The 24,580-nt window shown below is 38.9% G+C and overlaps 1 pseudogene; it reads right to left on the bottom strand.

Annotated features, from left to right (window-relative positions):
* The window catches only part of LOC100340022 (26S proteasome regulatory subunit 4-like), a 54,303-nt pseudogene extending 32,785 nt beyond the window's left edge, over nt 1-21,518 (bottom strand).
* Between the last annotated feature and the right edge of the window lie 3,062 nt (nt 21,519-24,580).

Raw genomic sequence — 24,580 nt, 5'->3', positions numbered from 1 at the left:
CAATCCCACAATTTTCAGTAAGTTTTAAAAGTTGTGAATTACCATCCCAGTTTATGTTTGTTTTTAGAGCTAACCCCATGATCTTGGTGTCATTTATTTTGACTTATTTATTTGAAAGGCAGAGTTACAGAAAGGGGTGGGGGTGGAGAGAGAGAGAGATCTTTCATCCACTGGTTCACTCCCCAGATTGCTGCAACAGCCAGGGCTGGGCCAGGAAGAAGCCAGGAAATGAGAGTTTCTTCCATGTCTCCCATGGGGGCACAGGGGTACATGTACTTGGGTCATCTTCTGCTGTTCCCCCTTAGCACCTTAGCAGGGAGTTGGAACAGAAGTGGAGCAGTGGGACATGAATTGGCACCCATATGGTATGCCAGCATCACAGATGTGCAGGTGCCACAACTCTGGCCCCCACTGTTTACTTTTAGAACATTTTTGTCACTCTCAAAATTTCTGCTCCTACCCATTTGTCATCAATCACTGCTCCTAACTCCAGGTTCAGGCAACCATTGTTCTGCTTTCTGACTGTATGGATTTACCTTTTCTGGAAATTTCATGTAAATGTAATCATACAGTGAGAAGTCATTTCTGTCAGTTTTCTTTAAATGAACTAATTTTTTTGGAGTTGACTCATATTGTAACATTCTTTGGAGGTTGTACACCAAGGGGCAATCACCATAAATCAAGTTGTTGATGAGTGAGAGATACACTTTTTTTCTGTAAAATGGAAGACAGATGATGGTGCAAGGAGACTTGGTAAACAATATTGGAGAAAAACGTATGGAAGTCGAGGTTCTAGAAGCGATTTTTTTTTTAAATAAACTTGATTTTGCTCCCTTGGAAATTCTTCGTGTACACTTGGGGTATATATACTGCAATTTGAAGAAAAGTACACTAAATCATTTAGAAGAAACCAAGAGTGGGTTAGAATAGGAATTTCAAATGATGTTCTTGTCACTCGGTCTCTGTGATTCAATTTACTAATCTGAAAAGTCAGCACAATCATATCAACTTTATATTTTTGTTGTGGGAATTGAAGAGTCTGAGGATTGTAAGAAGATAATTGAAATTATTGTTCAGATATTTCTGTTGCATCAGTCAGCAACTGATTTTAAAGAGCTTCTGACCAAGATATTTCATTTCATCTCAGCCTGACTCTTCCACATTGTAAGGGATCTATCTGCCTTGGGTCTTGCCTGGCATCACTCTTAGGATCCAACCATCTCCTCTATAGTAGCTGATCTCTGTCTTTGGCTCAATGCTGGTATAATAAAGATATACTTGAAACTTGAAGTATTTATATACTGAGCCTAAAGATTAGAACGTACAGTGCCTTCGAATAAGAAGGGGATTTTCTTTTCAAAAGACCACAAAGCCCATGTCATTACTATTTCAAAACGGAATGTAATTTACTTGTAAAAAGCCTACATGACCTATTTGTATTGCTATAGAGACTCCCTGTTTCTTATCCTCACCCATCCACCCCTAGGCTCCCAAAGTAACTAGATAGAGGTAAATTCAGTCACAGTTATGTTGCTCAACCCGAATTATGTCAGTTTTTATAGGCTTTCGTTTTGAATGTGCCCTGATAATTTAACAAGGGTATTGAGTCCTGAGCAGACAGAAGAATTGAAGTCCGTTTTTCAAGAATGGTAATAACTATGCTTTGTCAGTGACTTTAAAGTATTCATGAAAATGAAGTAGAGAAAGGAATAAAGTTTTCTGTAGTCAAGCTGATTTTAATTGAATGAATTTTCTAATCATAACTGGAAGATGAATTCATCGTCAGTAATGACGATGTTGGCACGATTGCCTAGCAAAAGGGGTACTTGACGTTCAGAGTTCCCTACAGGAACTGCTGCTGCTGCTTTCCTGCACTAGCAACGGAGGCAGACAAGTAAGATAGAGGAATAGTAATTATTGCTGAATACCCCAAAGACGGGAAAGGAGCTAAGTAAGTTCCTGATGCACGTTTTCAGAATCCTGCTTGGGAACTGCTAGATGTACAGTATTTACCACTAAAATAAATGCTTCTTTGTAACAATGCTAAGTTGATGTCAGCAAAATGGATCTCTTTTGCTGTAACTTAGCTTGATTTCACACTCGCTGTCTCTTAAAGGGATACCAGGAAATCCCTTTTCTAGTGCTTCAGCTACTCAGCCCATTCCTCAATGATTCTCCAGTTAGAGTTCTTCAGTATCTAATCAAGTATTTTGGTTGTATACAGTGTCTGGAAGACTGTCTTCTCAGATTGCATGTTTGGGGCATTGAAGAATCTCTGTGCTGAACTCCAAGAACGCCACATAATTGTTGAGCTCCTGTATGAGCACATTTTCCAAGGTTACATTTATCTGCTTGTGCCACCAACCTCTCCATCTAAGATAACAGATCACAGTGGGAATACAGTAAAGCAGGATCACTATTGTGTATTTCCCCCTGCAGGCAATGAAGCAATTGTATGCAAATTATGGCTAATTTATTGGGACATTTCTATAAGGATAAAGTACCAGTGCAGGATATACCAACTTTGGGAGAAAATTACTTCTACATACCTAAATATTGTTTAAACTTTCTATTATGAAACATTTCAACTATACATAAAAATAGGAAATAGTATTATAAACCTTCCTATATGTATCTCTCAGCCTTGATAGCTATCAAGTCATGTCTCAAATTGTTCCTTATATACTACTATCTATTTCTCATCCCTAGGTGTTGCTTTGAAGCCAGTCCCAGACATTTAATTTTATATATCACTATTTCAGGATGTACCTCTAAAAAGGACTAAAGTCAATGTCATCACATCCACAAAAAGTTTCCAGTTTCCAGTAAGTCCTTAATATTGTGAAACAGAGTTCAGTTTTCCCTGATTATATCAAAGATCAGCACTTCTCAAATGCTAATGTGAGTAGGAATCATCAGGAGATCTCAAGAGGGGGACTATTAGGGGATTGTAAAAGACTCTGATTCAGTAGATCAACAGAGGAGTCTGATATTCTGAATTTCTGACAAGTTCTCAGGTGATGCCCATGCCATTACTCTGTTCCTCAGACCAAACATTGATTAGGAAGGTCATATTTTTTAGGGTTTTGTTTTAATATGTTAGAGTATATTTCCCTTTAGAGGTTAATGTGTCTAAAGATATCACACAGGGGCTGGCACTTTAGCATATTAGGTTAAGCTTCTGCCCATGGCACAGGCATCCCATATGGGCACCAGATCGTGTCCCAGCTGCTTTTCTTCCGATCCCACTCTCTGCTATGGCCTGGGAAAGCAGTAGAAGATGGCTTACTTGCTTGGGCTCCTGCATCCATGTGGGGGTCCCAGAAGAAGCTCCTGACTCCTAGCTTCGGATCATCCCAGTTCCAGCCATTGGGGCAATTTGGGGAATAAACCAGTGGATGGAAGACCTTTCTCTCTGTCTCTCCCTCTTTCTATCTGTAACAGTACTTCTCAAATAAATAAATCTTTAAAAAATAAAAAATAAAGATATCAAATAAATTCATAATACTACTTTTTAAGAAAAATTTGTTTATTTGCATGGGAAAAAGAGAGAAAAAGAGAGAGATAATACACTTCCATCTGCTGCTGGTTCACTCCGCAAATGCCAAATGCCTAAAATTGAATGGCTAAGGTTAGACCAGAATGAAGCTGGAAGCCAGGAACTCAATCCAGGTCTTCCATGGCTAACCAGAACCCAATTATTTGAGCCATAACCATTGCCTCCTAGGCTCCCCATTAGCAGGAAGCTGGATCCAGAGCTGGGACTTGAAGGCAGGTACTCCAGTATAGGACATGGATGTCAACCTGTGTCCTAAACATCAAGCGAAATGCTTGTGTTCATGATACTATCTTTGATCACTAATTTACTTGAAAACATCTTTAGTGTATATTTGGCATTCTCCTAGGCATTGGGACTGGAGAACTTAGTGAGATACAGCGTTTCTTCATCTCTGGTTGCCTTGTAGCTTTCCCAAAGAGTAGAAACAAAATGCCCACAGCATATCTATGTTGAATTTCTGCCCGTCTATCTCTTATGTACACATATTTGTAAATAGGTATGTATAACATATCTCCTGTGAAAGGACTGGTGTGTTTTCTGTGGCTGCTGTAACAAATTAATATTGAGTTAGTGGCTAAAACAACAGAAATTTATTCTCTCACTTTTTTGGCAATCAGAAGACATGGTTCCCTCACCCTATGGAGAGTGAGGAGATTTCTGTTCCTGGCTTAGGCTGTAAAGCTGATGGGGAAGCTGACAGGAGTATACAGTGTGGTGTGGCCCAGTGGGGTGAGAACATGATGAGAGTTAGGGAATCTGACAACTAGAAATTCATATTCCAAATATGAGTTGAGTGTCACAATGATTTCCCCAACATTAGTACTTCTATAAGTGAATACAGTAAATTGACATATCAACATAAAATTGTATTCGTAAGGAAAATGCCCAACCTATCATTTACAACACCTGATATGTCAGGTGCCACCTTGTTATTATTAGTTTCATTATTACAATTATGCACATGATCAGTGGTCCTTCAGCATTTTATTACTTTTTAATTACGATTCCAGATTTGAAAACATCATCATCCTTGATTCATAAGGGAGAGGGAAGTACAAATTCATGCAATTCTTGAAATTGCTGTGATCATCTCTTCTCTTAATTGTGAAAGATCTGCAAGAAGAATGCCAATTTTGTTTCCACTTAGCAGACATTATTTTGCCCCTTTAAAATAAGAAGATTCAGGGTCAGCAATGTGGCACAGTGGGTTAAGCTGCCTTTTGTGATGCAGGCATTCCATTTTGGAGTCCTGGTTAGAGCTATGGTTGCTCAGCTTCTGATCAAGCTTCTGTCAATGTGCTTGGGAAGGCAGCAGCAGATGGCCCAAGTACTTTGTCCTCTGCCTCCCATGTGGGAGACCAGGATGGAGTTCCTGGCTCATACTGTTGGCCTGATGCAGATCTGGCTGGTGCGACCATTTGGGTAATGAACAAGTGGCTAGAAGATTCTCTCTCTCTCTCTCTCTGTCTACCTTATAAACAAATCTTTTTAAAAATTTAAAAAATCTACTATAATTACCCCACACTTGATCCTACTTATATGGCCATTTTAACACTTAATCCTATCTATATGTTCACTTTAACACTTAATATGATCACTTTAACTTTTTTTTATTTGACAGGTAGAGTTATAGACAGTGAGAGAGAGACAGAGAGAAAGATCTTCCATCTGTTGGTTCACTCCCCTAAAGGCCTCTATGGCCGGCACTGCGCCGATCTGAAGCCAGGAGCCAGGTGCTTCCTCCCAGTCTCCCATGCGGGTGCAGGGATCCAAGTACTTGGGCCATCCTCCACTGCACTCCCGGGCCACAGCAGAGAGCTGGACTGGAAGAGGAGCAACCAGGACAGAATCCGGCGTTCCGACCAGGATTAGAACCCCTGGTGCCGGCGCTGCAGGCAGAGGATTAGCGAAGTGAGCCATGGTGCCGACCCGACTTTAACATTTAACATGACATTTTTATCACCTAGCTCAATGGGATTTGGGATCCCATGACAAATTTTTAAACTGTACCCTTAGAAATTAGTCCTTAGGGATGTATGCAGAACTATGCAGCTTTACAGTTACAAGCTTCCTCTTCCCTCTCTTATCCCCACTCTTATTTCCTACTGAGATCCATCCTCAGTTGACTTTATACACATATGATTAATTCTATGTTAAGTAAACAGTTCAACAAATAGTATGAAGAGAAAAAAAAAAAAACAAAAAAAACCTGTTCATAACCTGGGATAATTCAAATATGGTTCCCAGGTTACTTTATTAGCACTCTGATCAAATTACAAAATATTACCAGAAATCCAGTGATCATTAATGTACTCCCTTCCAGTCATGGCTCTCCTTTCAGAATAACCTCTTCCCTAATGCTAATAGCACAGAATATTTTTGCCAGTTTTATATTTTGTATCAATGGAATCATACAATATTGTTTGTAGGTGTTTGCATTTTTCTACTCAGCATTATGTTTGTAAGAATGCACTATTTGATTTTAGCTGTAGATTGCTCATTGTCATTGCTCTATAGCATCCCACTGTGTGAATAGAACATGGTTTATTATTTATTTGTTATGCTGATGGGCATTCAGATTTTCAGTTTTTTAGCTATTCCTAGTAGATGTCCTTTGTTGAATGTATGTCCACATTTCTATTGAGTATATTCCTAGGAGGGCAGTAGAAGGATCATAAAATATGCAACTATTCACCTTTAATACATACTGCCAAAGTGTTTGCACAAATTTACATTCCTATCAGTAGAATAGAAAAGTGTCAATTTCTCCACAACTTGCTAGCTTTTTATTTTTTTCTTTATAGTCATTGTCCTGGCTGTGTAATGGTACTGCATTGTGGTTTTAATTTATGTTGTTCTGGTGACTACTGAAGCAGAGGATAGCCTCTTTATGAAGTATGTGTTCATGTATTTTGCTCATTTTTCTATATGCTTTTGAAAAATCCTATGACAAATGCACATGCTACAGATAACTTCTCCCACTCAGTCATTTGCGTTTTTGTTTCTCGCATATTCCTCCTCTCTTCCTTAACTAAACTGACTAGTTTAGTTTATTATCCCTCTTTTCTCAGTTTAAGCTTCCTCCACAAGTTTTTCTATATTTCTTCCCAGAAACTGCTTCTTGTATCATAGATTTTTTTTGTCATTTCATTTTTTATTCCTGTCTGGATAGTCCCTGAAGAAAAGAACTGTTTAATTCTTGGTCCCCATTGCATATCCAATGGTTAACTTACAATAATAACATTAATTTAATGGCAGGCAATAATCTGAAATTTTAAAAAGATTATCTCCCTGCAATTCATATAACTACTCTATGACATGGGTGTTATTATTATCCCCATTTTATCAATTAGTACAGTGAAGCACAGGGCAGTTAAAATATCTGGTCTATTGGCACACGCAGCTAGTGGATGGTGAATACAGGATCTGAACGTAAGTAGTGTGATTTCAGAAACATGTTCTCAGTTACAATGCTGTACTCTTATAGTAGGCAATTAATAAATGTGTGTTGAATGAATAAATCATAATTGGAAAGTACCACGGAAATATTCTAATTCAACAAGTTTATTTTTAAGAATAGGCTAAATGGGATCAACAGATGAAGTGACTTGTTTGTGATCACACAAGTAATTAATGTAAAAATTAGGGCAAAATTCCAAGTGTGTTGGCTGCCACTGCAGTATTCTTTCTCCTGCCGTGTTCTCAATCTCTGTTTACTTCTTTTTAAAACCCTGCTAAGCTCTGCTGCCTTCAAAAGATAAACATGGACACAAGTCATTTCTAGTGATAAAAACTGTCACTTAGAAACATGACATGACAGCTGAACAAATTGCATGAAATCATAGACTCGTGGACTTAACTGTAGAATCATATTGTTATAGTTGAGTAAATCTAATATCCTCCTGCAAAGTGAAAATTGCAAAGACTTTGAAATATCTGAATGTTTCTCATTATGAAACAAAGCTGAAGTTTTCATTTTTCATGTGCCTATTAGACACTGTGGCTAGGTTTCAGGCACCCTTGCTGTTCACTGCTCTCATTTCTTTTAGTACTCTTCTTTCTTCCCCTCCTCTGGCCAAATATGACCCTCTGATCTTATCTCAAAGGGGACATGCAGGCTGCTAACTAAGTCTGAGTTAAGATAGTGTAAGAACTAACAGCTATTTCTAGTTCTATTTCTTTTTTGGTAATTTCATCAAATACAAACGTATCAGGGAGATCAAACGGTAACAGCTTTGGAAATGGGAGATTCTGGTAAGTGTGCCAATATTTAACTATTTTTCCATTCAGTATTCTTTTATCTTTTATTATTTATTTATTTATTTGACAGAGACAGTGAGAGAGAGAGACATAGAGAAAGGTCTTTCTTCTGTTGGTTCACCCCCCAAGTGGCCGCTATGGCCGGAGCTACGCCTATCCGAAGCCAGGAGCCAGGTGCTTCCTCCTGGTCACCCACGTAGGTGCAGGGGCCCAAGCACCTGGGCCATCCTCTACTGCCTTTCCGGGCCACAGCAGAGAGCTGGACTGGAAGAGGAGCAACCGGGACTAGAACCCAGCGCCCATATGGGATGCCAGCGCTGCAGGCTGAGGATTAACCAAGTGAGCCGCGGAGCTGGCCCCCTCCTATTCAGTTTTCACTTCCTTTCCCATGTTATATTCTGGGACAATATCCCACATGATTCTGTAACATACCCTGGGACTGTGATGAAATATCAGAAAAAAACCTACTGATTAAGATGAACATGCAGGGGCTGGCGCTGTCTCTCAGTGGTTGAAAGTGCTGGCATCCCATATGGGCGCCGGTTCGAGACCCGGCTGTTCCTCTTCCAATCCAGCTCTCTGCTATGGCCTGGGAAAGCAGTAGAAGATGGCCCAAGTCCTTGGGCTCCTGTACCTACATGGGAGACCTGGAAGAAGCTCCTGGCTCCTGGCTTCGGATCGGCACAGCTCCGGCCTTTGCAGCCATCTGGGGTGTGAGCCAGAAGATGGAAGACCTCTCTCTCTCTCTGTCTCTACCTCTCTCTGTAACTCTCTCTTTCAAATAAATAAAATCTTAAGAAAATAAGATGATAGGCAGGGCCTGCACTACGCCCCTCATTAGCAGAAAGCAGTTACAAAAGAGATGATTTGATGTCCATCAACTTCCCTTAGGATTAAGGGATGGAGTCTCTGAGGGGGGAATGAAGTAGGCAGGCATATAGGTTAAAACTGATTAGGTTTGTGAGCTGGAAGACCATGCCTTCACCAGTCACCTGTGTGACTGCACGTCCTACCTGGCCACACCTGGGTACCCACTAGCCAATCAGGTTAATTAACCACTCCCCTTTGGAAGTGGGTTAAAACCTGGGACACGGTGTGTCCCGCCCTTCTTCTTTGCCCTGGCTTCTTGCCAGGAGGAGGCTGACTGTAGCCCTGCATCTCCAGGCCTGCATCTTCGGGCCACGCACCCTAGGCTTCCTGGCCTAGATGCTCCTCCACGTGGCTGGTTCCTGGTGCTCAGTATGAACCCAGATTTACCTCTCTCTCTTAAATAAAGCTCCAACTCTCCTATGCATCTTTCTCACTAAATAAAGGCTTAAAATGTAAAAAAAAAAAAATAATAAGGTGAACATGCTAAATAAACAATAGAGAAAGAAGATATATATTTAACTCAAATCAATGCAATTTATGTTGATTTCCAATTTATTATACTGTGACTAAGGTTCTTAATTTAACATTTTTTACTTCGACAAATAACACTATTTGACTATTGAAGATCCTGAAGTTTAGAAGTGTTCTTCATGGACTTTGAGAAGCGAATTGGTTAAGGTAGTGATTTATATGAAGGTGAACCTGTGTTTATCATCAAAATCTTTCTGTATTAAGTTTAATCCCATATAGAATATGCATCACATAGTGCCTTAAAATCAGCTAATCTACCTTCTAAGGTCTTTATGCTCGAGTTTCTTTTATATTTTTATATTATATGTAAGTGAAGTCCATTTTCTTTAGGAACACTAGGCTTCTGACTGCTCCTTCCTTTACCCTCATTGCTCTATGCAGTCTGCAGTCTAAAACTAAATGGGATATATATCTTGTAGTTATGGAAAGTTACAAACATGTGCAAAAATATAGAGTATATTGTAATGAACTCCTATGTAAACTTCACTCAGCTTTTAACCATTATTAACTAAAGCCAGTATTGCTTCAACTGTAATTCTACCTTCTCCCTGTTTGGATTTTTTTTGAAAGCAAGTCCTATAAAATATAAAATTATCCATAAAGTTTTTAATATGTGCCTCTAAACAATAGAAATCCTTTATTGTAAAAAAAAAAAGAAAAAGCCAATTATCACAGCTAGAACAAAAATCAATAAATTTCTCCTTATCAAATGTCCAAATGATGTTCAAATTTCCACAAAATATTTATACCTTTTTAAATTGTTTCATTGAATCTGGATCCAACAAGTTCATGCGAACATTGAATTTGTTTTACTCATCTCTTGAACCTCACTTCCATCTTTGTTTTTCCCCCTTACAGCTTACTTAAGTAACAAAGATTCGTCTTATAGAGTTCTTGATATTCTGGACTTTACTGATTCCATCTCTGTTTTAGTTAGAAAAACAAGTACCTCCATCCTCTGGATTTCCTCTAAAACCAAAATTTAATATACAGATTTAAACAGATTCATTTTTATCTGGTTTGTTTGTTTATTAAGAATACTTAATAAATATTATTTTAACCTTCACATTATATTACACTGGAAACTATCCAACATATGTGTACCTCTCTTTTAGTCATGTTAAGATTGATCATTTAGGTCAGGTGTTGCCACAAATCCTTGCAATAAATAAATTTCCATTGGCTAGTCATTTTATGAGGAGATTGAAGTTAATGATATTCCAGGCCTATTATATTATTTTTTATTTATTAACCAGAATTCTAAAATTTTATTAGGAAGTTCTTTTAGGGTGTTCTTTTCCTATCAACTATTTGGTTTGCTTCTGCACAGACCATCAAAGAAAGTTAGAAGGGGTGAGCATTTTGCCTAGAGGTTACTATGGTGTTTAAGATGACCACATTCCACATTAGAGTATCTGAGTTCAAAACCCAGCTCCACTTCCTGACTCCAGTGTCCTGCTAACGCAGACCCTGGGAGACAGCGGTGATGGCTCAAGTAATTGAGTTCCTGCCAACCATCTGGAGATCTACATGGAGTTCCCAGATCCAGGTTCATGGACATTTGGGGAGTGATCCAGAGAATGAGAGAGTGCTCTCTCACTCTCTCTATCTCCCTCCCTCTCTCCCAAATAAACATTTTAAAAAGAAGTAAGAGTAAATTCCTAATTCTAAATATGAACATCACTTTTTAAATACTGTTTTATTTATGTTAGATGAAGACATTTCATGTATTTTCATATGTACAGATGTAGGAACATAGTGATACGTCTTACCATATTCTCCCTCCTGCCCACGTTCTCACCCTTCCTCCTCCTTCCATTTTTATTCTTTCAATTTTTACAATGACACACTTTGTTTTACCTTATTTTATTTTTTAAAGATTTCTTTATTTATTTGAAAGGCAGAGATACACAGAGAGAGAAGGAGAGGCAGAAAGAGAGAGAGAGAGAGGTCTTCCATCCACCCCCCAATTGGCTGCAACGGCCAGAGCTGCACCCACCTGAAGCCAGGAGCAGGATCTTCCTCTGGGTGTTCCCATGAGGGTGCAGGGGCCTAAGGAGTTGAGCCATCTTCTACTGCTTTCCCAGGCCATAGCAGAGAGCTAGATCTGAAGTGGAGCAGCCTGGTCTTGAACAAGCGCCCATATGGGATGCTGCCAATTCAGGCGGTGACTTTACTCGCTATGCCACAGCACCGGCCCCTAGATTTATTTTATAATCATAAAATTAACCTTACACTACACAAATAATTCAACAAAAAATAAGAAAAAAACCACTGTTCCACAACAGTGGAGACAAGGGCTGCAAATAACAATTCTCAAAATGTCAATTTCACTCATATACATTTCAGTTTTTTGTACTCTATGTTAGTTACCACAGATCAGGGAAAACATATGGTATTTGTCTTTTCGGGACTGGCTTGTTTCACTAAGCATAATGGTTTTTAGTTGCATCCTTTTTTAATGAAAGAGATTTCATTCTTTTTATGACTGACTACTATTCCATGGAGTATACATATCACATTTTCTTTATCCAGTCATTGATTCATGGGCATCTTGGTTTATTCAAAAGGAGGTCTAAATTTAAAATCTCATATATTTATCCACTAAATTTCCATTTCCAGTTATTTTTGTTTGTTTAGCTGCAAATTTCCCTCTGGTACCATTTTCATCCTGCCCAAAGGATTTCATTTATCATTTATTGTAATGCATGTATGCTAGTAATGAATTCTTTTCAGCTTTTCTGTACCTAAAACATATTTATTTTGCCTTCATTTTTGAAGAGTATTTTTATTGGGTACACAATTCTAGATTGAACTATTTTTTTCTTTCATTATATTAAAGATATTGCTCCACTCTCTTCTCAATTGTTTTGTGTCCAAGAAAAAATCTGCTAATGCTTTTATCATTGTTCCTCTGTATATAGATGTCTCTTTTTCCTCTGGATATTTTAAACACTTTTCTCTCTATTACTGAATTAAAGAATTTGATTTTGATATAGTTTTATTATTATTTCTTGTGCGTGTCTTTTTTTAATTAAAATTTATTTTTATTTAGTAAACACAAAGTGTAAAATACTGTTTCAGTACTAGTTATAGCATTACTTCACATTGGACAACACACTAAGGACAGATCCCACATGAGAAGTAAGTACACAGTGACTCCTGTTGTTGACTTAACAATTTGACACTCTTGTTTATGGCGTCAGAAATCTCCCTAGGCTCTAGTCATGAGTTGCCAAGGCTATGGAAGTCTTTTGAGTTCGCCGACTTTGATCTTATTCTGACAGGGTCATAGTCAAAGTGGAAGTTCTCTCCTCCCTTCAGAAAAAGGTACCTCCTTCGTTGATGGCTCCGTTCTTTCCACTGGGATCTCACTCGCAGAGATCTTTCATTTAGGTCGTTTTTTTTTTTTTTTTTTTTTTTTTTTTTTTTTTTTTTTTTTTTTTTTTTTTGCCAGAGTTTCTTGGCTTTCCATGCCTGAAATACTCTCACGGGCTCTTCAGCTGGATCCGAATGCCTTAAGGGCTGATTCTGAGGCCAGAGTGCTGTTTAGGACATCTGCCATTCTGAGTCTGCTGTGTATCCCGCTTCCCATGTTGGATCATTCTCTCTCTTTTTGATTCTATCAGTTAGTATTAGCAGACATTAGTCTTTTTTGTGTGATCCCTTTGACTGTTAGACCTATCAGTGTGATCAATTGTGAACTGAAGTTGATCACTTGGACTAGTGAGATGGCATTGGCACATGCCACCTTGATGGGATTGTATTGGAATCCCCTGGCATGTTTCTAACTCCACCATTTGGGGCAAGTCCGATTGAGCATGTCCCAAATTGTACATCTCCTCCCTCTCTTATTCCCACTCTTATATTTAACAGGGATCAATTTTCAGTTAAAATTTAAACACCTAAGAATAATTGTGTATTAATTACAGAGTTCAACCAATAGTACTAGAACAAAACAAAAAAATACTAAAATGGATAAAGTATTACATTGTACATCAACAGTCAGGCAAGAGCTGATCAAGTCACTGTTTCTCATAGTGTCCATTTCACTTCAACAGGTTTCCCCTTTGGTGCTCAGTTAGTTGTCACCAATCAGGGAGAACATATGATATTTGTCCCCTTGGGACTGGCTTAATTCACTTAGCATAATGTTTTCCAGATTCCTCCATCTTGTTGCAAATGACCAGATATCATTGTTTTTGACTGCTGTATAGTATTCTATAGAGTACATGTCCCATAATTTCTTTATCCAGTCTACTGTTGATGGGCATTTGGGTTGGTTCCAGGTCTTAGCTATTGTGAATTGAGCTGCAATAAACATTAATTTGCAGAAAGCTTTTTTGTGCATGTCTTACAATGAGATTCTAACATCTAGTGATTAATGTTCATTAATTTGATAAAAGTTTGATCATTATTTGTTCATATATTTTTTCTCTCACCCTCTCTAGCTCTTTCTCCTTTGGAGACTCCATGGCCTGAAGCTGTTCTACAGGGTCTTCAACCCTGCTCATTTATATTTTTTTTTCAAAAAAAGATTTATTTATTTATTTATTTATTTATTTACTTGAAAGTCAGAGTTACAGAGAGAGAGGAGAGGCAGAGGCAGAGAGAGAGAGATCTTCCATCTGCTGGCTCACTCCCCAGTTGGCTGCAATGGCTGGAGCTGTGCTGATCCAAGGCCAGGAGCCAGCAGCCTCCTCTGGGTTTCCCACACAGGTTCAGGGGCCCAAGGACTGGGCCATCTTCTACTGCTTTCCCAGGCCATCGCAGAGAGCTGGATCAGAAGTGGAGCAGCCGGGTCTCAAACTGGTGCCTATATGGGATGCTGGAACTGCAGGCAGTGGCCTAACCCGCTACACCACAGCACTGGCCCTTCGCTTGTTTTGAATAGTTTCTATTGCTATGTCTTCAAGTTCATTAATATTTTTTCTTCAAAATCTAATATGCCATTAATCCCATCAGTTTATTTATTTATTTTTTTGACAGGCAGAGTGGACAGTGAGAGAGAGAGACAGAGAGAAAGGTCTTCCTTTGCCGTTGGTTCACCCTCCAATTGCCACCACGGCCAGCGCACTGCGGCCGGCGCACCGTGCTGATCCGATGACAGGAGCCAGGTACTTATCCTGGTCTCCCATGGGGTGCAGGGCCCAAGTACTTGGGTCATCCTCCACTGCACTCCCTGGCCACAGCAGAGAGCTGGCCTGGAAGAGGGGCAACCGGGACAGAATCCGGCGCCCCGACTGGGACTAGAACCTAGTGGGCCGGCGCCGCACGCGGAGGATTAGCCTTCTGAGCCGTGGCGCCAGCCCCATCAGTTTATTTTTCATCTAAGACACTGTAGTCTTCTTTTTAGAAGTTTTATTTGGTTCTTTCTTACATCTTCCAGATCTTTATCAACTTAATTATATGGAATATAGTTATTATAAACTGTTTTCATGCCCTTGCCTACTAATGATAAGATTTGTGTCAGTTCTGGGTCAGTGTCAATTGATTAATTTTTCTTCTCAATATGGGCCATATATTGCTTTAAAAGATTTACTTATTCATTTGAGAGGCAAAGTTAGAGAGAGAGAGGGAAGGTGGGATAGACACTGGTTCACTCCTCAAATGGGCACAATGGCTGCTGCAGCCCAGGCCAAAGCCAAGAGCCTGGAACTTCATCTGGGTCTCCCACATGGGTGTCAGGTGCTCAAACACTTGGGCCATCTTCCACTGCTTTCCCAAACATATTATCAGGGAGTTGGATCAGAAGTGGAGCAATCAGAACTTGAACCAGTGTTTGTATGGGACGTTGGTGTCACAGGCAGTGGCTTAAGCTGTTGTGCCACGAAGCCATCTTCACATTTTTTTAAAGTGTCATACATTTTTGCTTCCTGACATGTCTAATATTGTTTGTTTGGACACCAGAAATGTGAATTTCATTCTGATATGTGCTTTTATTGTTTGATTTTAGTTTTACAAAATGTGTTCTTGAAATTTGTGGTAGTAGAACTTGGTAAATTTACTTGAAAATTCTTAGATCCTTTCATATCTTGTTTTTAAAGATTTGTTAGGCTAGCCAAAGAAGTCAATCTAAGCTGTTCTCCAGAAGACTTTTCTGACAGTCTCCTGAATGCTCTGAGGATTTTGCAATCTAGCTGGTGGAAACAGGCACAATGCCTGGCCATGTGTGAGTTTTGGCCACTTTTGCCTCTAATCACACCATTCTTTCTCTGGATTTTGGTAATTTTCTTATATGCGTGATTAGTACACATGTAGATACTCAAGGGAGATCATCTACATATGTCTCTGCACAGTTGTTTCCTCTCCAGTACTTTATCCTGTGGAACTGAGCTGTGCTGATGGAAATTAGCCATCTGAGTCTCCTTGGAGTTAGAAGTCTTGCAGTCTCCACCTATGATCTGCTTTTCTCAACTGCAGTCTGAAAATCCAGTGAGGGGAGTAAATTTGGGCGTTTGCAGAGATCATCGTGTTTGTTTTCTATTTCTCTCAGTGATCACTCTTTCCCATTGCCTGATACATTGTATCTTGAAAACCATCTTTTCATGTATTTGTATTTGTGGTTTGGTTATAGAGCAGGATTATAAATGCAGTCCCTATTATCTGATCTTGATTAAAAGTGGAAGTCAAGGGGCCTGCACTATGGCATAGCAGGTAAAGCCTCCGCCTGCAGTGCCAGCATTCCATATGGGCGCGGTTCAAGTCCCGGCTGCTCCACTTCTGATCCAGCTCTCTGCTATGGCCTGGGAAACAGTAAAAGATGACTCAAGTCCTTGGGCCCCTGCACCCACATGGGAGAGCTGGGAGAAGCTCTTGGGTCCTGGCTTTGGATCAGCGCAGCTCCGGCATTGCTGCCATCTGGGGAGTGAACTAGCGGGTGGAAGACCTCTCTCTCTGCCTCTGCCTCTCTATAACTCTGCCTTTCAAATAAATAAATAAATCTTTAAAAAATGTGGATGTTAATTTAAAAAATATAATTATATTGAAATTATGGACTTTCAGCATATTTGATATGTTTTAATTATAGGTATTAATGTTAATGCTAAAACTATTTCCATTTTGATCAGTGAAAATCCCTTTAAGTTTGCTTCTGAAAGACACCAGGAGTCCTTGGTTTCTTGTCAGCAGGATGTTTCATATTAATATCTGTACAGTTCCCATCTTAAAGTAGTAATTTATTTCAGGATCCAGGAAGAATATTTTGAGACAGACAAAGGAGTGTCCTAGGTATGTGATAATGAGAATACCCAAGTAGAGTATTAGGGGATGTTCTAGAATCATGGAAATGTATGCAGAAAATACCTAAAATCTTAACAAATCAGCCTCAGGACTGTCATTTCTTTAAGCATGTCTCTCACTGTCTGCACACGCACACGCACACACATACATATCTTGTTCACATGAAATGACAAGGTAATTCTGTAATGTTGATTTCTCTGGATATTGTGAGCAATGGAAATTGATATTCCATATAGACAATTACTAGCATTAAATATCCATTCAAATTTTCATTTCAAACAATGGACTTTTAGGTAACTATTTTTATTATAAGTCTTCTAATACAAGTGGGTAAACTCCATAACAGATATAAAAAGTGAAATATTAAATTCGGTGGTCCTAAATTAATCGCTTAACTTAATATTTTGGAAAAGAAGCTGGTGTTGTGTTGCAATACTAGCATCCCATATCAGAGTGCCAGTTTGATTCCTAACTGCTCGGCTTCCAATCCAGCTTCCTGATATTGTTCCTGAAAAGGAAGCAGAAGATGGCCCATTTGTTTGTGATCCTGCCACCCATGTGGGAGACCAAGATGGAGTTTCTGGTTCCTGGCTTTGGTCTGCCCCAGCCCTGGCCACTGAGACCATTTGGGGATTGAAAAACCAGATGGAAGATCTGTGAGGTGTGTGTGTTGGTGTGTGTGTTGTTTTCAAATAAATAATTTTTAAAGATTTATTTATTTATTTGAGAGTCAGAGTTACACAGAGAGAAGGAGAGCCAGAGAGAGAGAGGTCTTCCCTCCGCTGGTTCACTACCCAATTGGCAGCAATGACCAGAGCTGCGCTGATCTGAAGCCAGGAGCCAGGAGTTTCTTCCAGGTCTCTCACACAGGTGCAGGGGCCCAAGCACTTGGGCCATCTTCTACTGCTTTTCCAGGCCACAGCAGAGGGCTGGATTGGAAGTGGAGCAGCCGGGACTTGAACCGGTGCTCATATGGGATGTCAGCACTGCAGGTGGCGGCTTCAACCACTACACCACAGCACCGGCCAAAAATAAATAATTCTTAAAAACAGAAGAAGAGAAACTGATGAGATGAAATATATGAATAATTTAATCAATTCTATTTTAAAACCATGTTTTCATCCTGTGTTTCAAGCAAAAATCACCACCTTTAGTAAATGGAACAGATCTGATTATTTCATTTTTCCTTCTCCTAGGTTTATTATTTTCGAATAGTTTAGAAGCCAAAAAGGCAGATGATGCAATAGCAATGATTGTTGTGCAAAAAGGATAATAAATTGCCTCTAGTTACCAACAAATCATGTAGCTCATTGGATAATACAGGTTCACAAGAATGTTTAAACAAACTTCTGTCTCCTGTGCCTCATCTTACATTCGCGAGATTATTTCTATCATAACTGCAAAAGTCTTTGAGAAAGCTAAAAGCAGTATAATTCTTGTGACTGTTGAACATTGAGACGTAACTAGTGTTAAATTGCAACGTATAGGCTATAAGTCATAAACTATTAGTCAACTTCAATCTCTTTTTCCTGTTCAGATTTTGAATTAGTGCAGTAATTGTCCCATCTATGATCATTTCAATTTAAAATTATTGATACTGAGAGGACAAATCCAATGTGTTCCACCTTTCCTTTATCTACTACTACGAAAGGTATAGCAAATCATAGATAATCCATCCTTCCCTAAAAACTTCTGTAGTGACCAGATCTTTGTTTATGTTCACCCATATCCATGAAATTCTTTTCCTCTTATAAAGATGGATTTTTTTTTTCAAAAATTTTTACTTATTTGGAAGAATTACAGAGAGGGAGAGGGAGAGGGAGAGGGAGAGAGAGGGAGAGGGATGGGTCACACCAAAGACAGGAGCCTGGAACTTCATCCAAGTCTCCCACATGGCTATCAGGGGCCCAAGCACTTATGCCATCTTCTGTTGTTTCCCAGATGCATTATCAAGGAGCTGGAATGGAAGTAGAGCAGTTGGGATTTGAAACAGTGCTCACAGGGGATGGTGGTGTTGCCAGCAGTAGCTTAACCCACTGTGCCACTACACTGGCCTCATTTAAGCAATTGTGATGCAAATAATATTCATTCAAGATTACAATTAAAATTTAAATAGATAAAAATGAGATAACTATGCACATAACCCAGTAGTCATAATATGAATAAAATTCTAACCATATTTTACTACATTATTTTACTCCAGTAATACATATTCAACGTAAAAATGTTGGAACCACATTACAATAGGCAATAAGAAAATATTAAAACCACATAGGGGCTGGTGCTGTGTCATTGCAGGTAAAGCCGCCACCTGCAATGCCAACAGCCCATGTGGGTGCCGGTTCGAGTCCTGGCTGCTCCAATTCTGATCCAGTTCTATGCTATGGCCTGGGAAAGCAGTAGAAGATGGCCAAAGTCCTTGGGCCCCTGCACCCGTGTGGGAGACCCAGATGAAATTCCTGGCTCCTGGCTTCAGATTAGTGCAGCTCCAGCCATTGTGGCCAATTGGGAAGTGAACCAGCTGATGGAAGACGTCTATCTCTCTCTGTCTCTCCTTATCTCTCTGTGTAATTCTGACTTTCAAGTAAATAAATAAATCTTTTTTAAAAAAAATATATACCACAAGGTGATTACTGGTAACATATGGAAACTTTTCTTATAGGAATGTAATCATTTTTTTAATTCCATATTTTTAAAGCATTCATACTGTGCTTTTGGGCTTCTAATTTTAAAAATAGTCATATATACTTATATAGTTAAAATTCAAATAATGCAGTAAGTTATAAAATGGCAATTACATGTCAACCTAGGCTTACTTTGTGGATACATATAGTCATTAACATTTTTAGAATTATTTTAAAAATAATTTACATGTACACCAGCATAAACTCCCACATGCACATATGCATTATTCCTGAGAATAAAATAATGGTAAACCTACAATTTTATGCCTTTGCCCTTAAAATTAATAATGATATTAATGAACATTATCTCTGGAGATACTCTCTTGCAAGTCAATTTATATTTTTTCTAGTTTTTCTCCATTCCTACCAAACACCATTAGTCATTATGAAGATTCTTCATTAAGTTCATGGAAAATACATATTATGAATATACTATATGGATTTCAAAATTGTTCTGTACCAAAATAAATTTACCTTTTAATTTTATTTTTTACAATATTTTCAAGTAGCTTTGTATGAGCAAAGCAGGACTCAATAAGTCATGGAAAAATAATTTAAATTCCTTCAGTGAAAAAAAAAAACACATCTTTTCTGGTAAGTAAGACAAATTGTCACTAATATCACAAAGAAAGTGGTGTTTTCAATACAGTATATTAATGAGAAACACACAAATATAATAATTATAAAATATCAAGCTATTTGAAAAATGTAAAAGCAAAATAACAAATGATTGTGAATCTGCACACATTTTTTAATGAATAAAATTTATGTTACTTTCAGTTAATTAAATTATTCTCCATAGTGCTATGGAACTTCAGAAAGTTTGTACAAAAAGTGGAATTAAAGATAAATTTATTTGGTGCAGAAATTTTTGAAATCCATGCAATTTTCTTCACAATGTGCATTTTCATGAACTTTTTGAAGGTTCTTTTTATGCATGGATTTCAACATTTTTCTTCACTAAAATAAAATTGTCTTTTAATTTCATTTTCCCAAGAAACTTTATTTCCCTCCTATTATTCTTTGAACATGCATATTCTTGTAGAACATCTTACCACATTAAGTTTCTGTTCCCACCCCTCTCTAATCTACACACACACATCCACACAATTTTGTTTTTTCTTTTGCTTAGACTACTCTGATGAGCATTCTTATATCAAATAGAATTCAGAGATAGTGTCAGTGGAAACAGTGTGAGTGTGTAGGGGAACATTAAGAGATACATCAGTGTACATAAAAATTCAGATTTGTGTTTATCATAAGGCCTAATGATTGGACCAACCTGCCTTCTTAGTAAGTGATGAGTAAACACGGAATCCAGTATCCCCTACTGCATGTAAACAAATTTGTAAGCACTCCAATTTTAATCACACTACACTGAGCCCTCTTGAATTTTAGATACTTCTCGATCATTATAATCAAATTTCATCTGTTTCTAAATGTTATACACATCACTAATATAAAGATCTAAAGAGGAGGATCACTAGCTGACAGCACTGTGAAGCCAATAGGAATAAGGAAAAAAAGTCTAGTTTTTGACTTTTATTTCTGTTCTTCACTTTTAGTCTTTGTGGATGCTATATCCAAAATAAATATTTGGAGTTCTATTCAGAATGCAAAGCACTCAGAAAAGAGTTGTTGAGCATTTCTACCACATATTCTGTAGCCATTTTTGAAAAGATTTTATTTATTTATTTAAGTGGTAGAGTTACAGACAGAGACAGGGAGAGATGGAGACAAAGGTCTTCCATCCACTGTTTCATTCCCCAAATGCCACAATGGCCAGAGCTGGGCAGATCTGAAGCCAGGAGCCATAAGCTTCTTCCAGGTCTCCCACAAAGGTGAAGGGGCCCAAGCACTCAGGTTGTCTTCTACTGCTTTCCCAAGCCATAAGCAGAGAGCTGGATTGGAAGAGGAGCAGCTGGGACATGAGCTGGTGCCCATAAGGGATGCTGGCACTGTAGGCAGAGGCTTAGCCTACTACACCACAGCACTGGCCCCTCTGTAGCCATTTTGATTTTACCATTTCTTTCTTTCTCCTGAGAGCTTTGAACCATTTGCTCACTGAACTGCTTACCATATGTCTTCTTAATCTAAGACTTTCTCCTGATGTCAAACTCTCCCTGATATTCTTTTTTAACTTTATTTTTTAAAATCAAAACCTTTATCTTATTTAAACCATCAGGCTCTGGCTCAGTGACTGTTGGGAGCCTCAGTTTCATAGGTTCTGGATTTTCATGCTTTACTTGAAAGTAAGACTGCAAATCCTGTGTCTGGGCTGCCAACAGCCTCATCATCTTCACAGCCCAGACAATGACACCTGCCTCTTTTTTAATATCTGCAACAGCTCCTACACGTTCATACTTCCTCATGCCCTTCAATCTTGAGTTTTGCAATTTGAATTTGTGAGACTTTAAGTCTCCATATAAACAATCTTTTTTTTTTCCAGGTTTCTCTGTTGTTGCTCTGTTTGCTGCTGTTCCCCATAAACTCCGGCTAAGGGCCACGTGGATTCACTAAACCTATTTTTACTCAGGATCAATCTATAAGGCTCTGTAACTCTGGTACTGGAGTTAGTGTTCCTTGGTGATGTGGAAAGGGTAATAGGGAAGATGTTCACCCTGGGCGAGGCTTTCTGTGATCAAGAACATGAAATGCTCAAATGTGCACTCCTAAGAGCAAAAGGTAACTTCATGTTTTTGACGCAATGAAATGTTAAGGTCAGATATCTTGGAAGGGAAGCTTTGTGGCAATATTCTCTAAAGTGAAATAGCTACATTTAAACGATAACATTTTAGATGAAGAGTAAGAACTCTTCATAGTCTCGTAAATGTAAGTATGACAAGAGCACTTCTCAAATGATTTCCAATAGGAATTTTCCTGTTTGTTTGCTCCAAAGAAATGATTGAGAACATTCAATTCACCAAGAACGTAGTAGTTTTTATTTTTCTTTCCAGAATGTCAGGATGTTACCAACCCTAGGTTTTTTGGCTCACTTGCAAGTAGAAATTGACAAAACAAAACAATGTGCAACCCGGGCAAAGCTTATCGGCAACATAAGAGAGACAGCGGGGCTGGAAGAGGTTTTGGCCAGTGGCTTCAAGAGGGCAACTGGACAGGATTTTTTGCTGGGCGGGAAGTCATGGTGGTTTTCTCTGGGCACACCTGAATTTAATCTGAAAAAAGTATAGAGATCTGACTCCTGCCACTTGGCTCTTGGCACCTTGATTTGCACCTGGCTCTTTGTTTGGCATAGGCATGGTTCTTTTGCACAAAACATATTAAAAAATGTCAGTACTGTTTACTGTCATTCCAGGAAGGTCATACACAAGTTACATTGGACTGTTCTGGGCATGTGTACAAGTCCTGGAAGTCCCTAACAGGTTAGTAGGGGATCTTTCGCAGTTAAAATCTGGATGCTTCTTGCTCCTGGTTGGTTTGGAGCTGGAGATGAATACATGTCATTTGGGGGCTGGAGGAGCACTTGAACTTGTGAGTCCTATTTCTGTCCTTTCTCACGGAGAGGGATCATTGAATTATTCTTTTTGGGAAATGATCTCTCTCCTTGCTTTACACATGATGTAATATTAAATCTCAAATTCTGAATTAGTGATATAGGTCTTTCAAAAATGTGTTCATTTTGCCATATTCTCTTTCATTTGTTTGAAGAACTGACTAAAAATACTTACAAGCATTGCAGTATTTGGGATGAACAACACAATATCTAGGATTTACTATAAATAATTCAGCAAAAGAAAAAGGGGGAGGAGACAAAACAAGAGTGAACAGGAGTGATTAAAACATTCAAACTGAGTGCTGAGTGTGTGGTGGCTCAATGTAATCTTGTCTCTACTTCTGTATCAGTCTGAAAATTTCCATAATGAAAGCTTTAAAAATCTTGAGCATTCTGCTCCATGTAACTAGAGAATCTCTAGCAGTATCTGAAATGGGATGTTTAACCTTCTTAAGTAAACCTTTCTTAGTCTGAGGGTTACAGACATCCTTCTTAATAAGCAAGAGTGCAAAAGACTGATAAGAGCATTGAGTGGGATTTTCTTCCACGAACTATCTTGCTTACGTAAATTATTAGCACATGTTTAAAGTGAAAACCGAGACTGTATAATAGTGTTCATATAGCTAGTGTTTCCAGAATTGGCCTTGCAATCATTGCTGTAGCTGACTGGACAGTTAGTGCCATACTGTGTGACCCTGGTTGCACTTTCCTTTTGTTTTTAAACAGCAAGGGGCTGGCTTAGAATAAAAACATAAACACTTCAGAGAAGGGTAGGCAGAGGGTATCTGACTTGACACAGTTGTGCCTAGGTTAGAATTTTTCAGAGAAGTGCTCCCTGTTTATAATTCTGCTACCATAAAAGATAAAGGACCACTAAGGAAAAAGAACCAGTGTCTTTTCTGGTCTGTAGGTTTCACAATCTGCTGTTTCTCTGCTGCTGTTTATTAACTTTCCAGGGATCTCTGTCTTGCCAGCAAGGTTTGAAGCTGTACATCACTCTCTTTTGAATAATCTTTATTCATCTCTGAAGCAGTTCTTATTTCTAATAATCTTTAGAGGTGCTAATGCTGTGAATGCCCAAGAATAAATTACCCCAGGCACTCCTATTGCAGCCTGTGGAGATACTCTGATTACCAAGAATCTCTCAAAATAGAAGCTCTTTTTTTAGTCTCTAAACTTGCTACTTTTGAAGGAACTTGTTTTCCCACTTTTTGGTTTCAATCTGTGAGGTGTCTTACTTCCCGAAACAGTTACAATGTTAAAGCACAGCATTGATAAGATTTGGTAGATGTCTTTAACGATTTTTGATAGAATGCACCTAGAAATAACCTCCTTTCATCTACCTCCTTGCATAATACTTTCTTAATAGTTAGAAAACTTACCTAGCAGATCTAACTTAAAGTGACTTGCTTTGCTCTTTTGGATCAAATAATCAAATTTTTCATCTCATGACTTAACAGAAATATTTTTGGAAGTCTTCCAGTTTTGTAGTGAACCACCAGGCTGATTATTTTTCTTAAAGATTCAATCTTTTGATTTGATTTGTTTCCTTTCTGTGAAGTCAGTGTGTATGGTACAAACTTAGGATCATGCATTCAGAGCAGTCATTTTTTTTTTTTTTGACAGGCAGAGTGAACAGTGAGAGAGAGAGACAGAGAGAAAGGTCTTCCTTTGCCGTTGGTTCACCCTCCAATGGCCGGCGCAGCGTGCTGATCTGATGGCAGGAGCCAGGTACTTCTCCTGGTCTCCCATGGGGTGCAGGGCCCAAGCACTTGAGCCATCCTCCACTGCACTCCTGGGTCACAGCAGAGAGCTGGCCTGGAAGAGGGGCAACCGGGACAGAATCCGGCGCCCCGACCGGGACTAGAACCCGGTGTGCAGGCGCCGCAAGGTGGAGGATTAGCCTAGTGAGCCGCGGCG

This window comes from Oryctolagus cuniculus, chromosome X (genome assembly GCF_964237555.1).
Source record: "Oryctolagus cuniculus chromosome X, mOryCun1.1, whole genome shotgun sequence".
Classification (NCBI taxonomy): Eukaryota; Metazoa; Chordata; class Mammalia; order Lagomorpha; family Leporidae; genus Oryctolagus; species Oryctolagus cuniculus.
The sequence above is the reverse complement of the archived record's forward strand: the minus strand, read 5'-3'. Positions and strand labels throughout refer to the sequence as shown.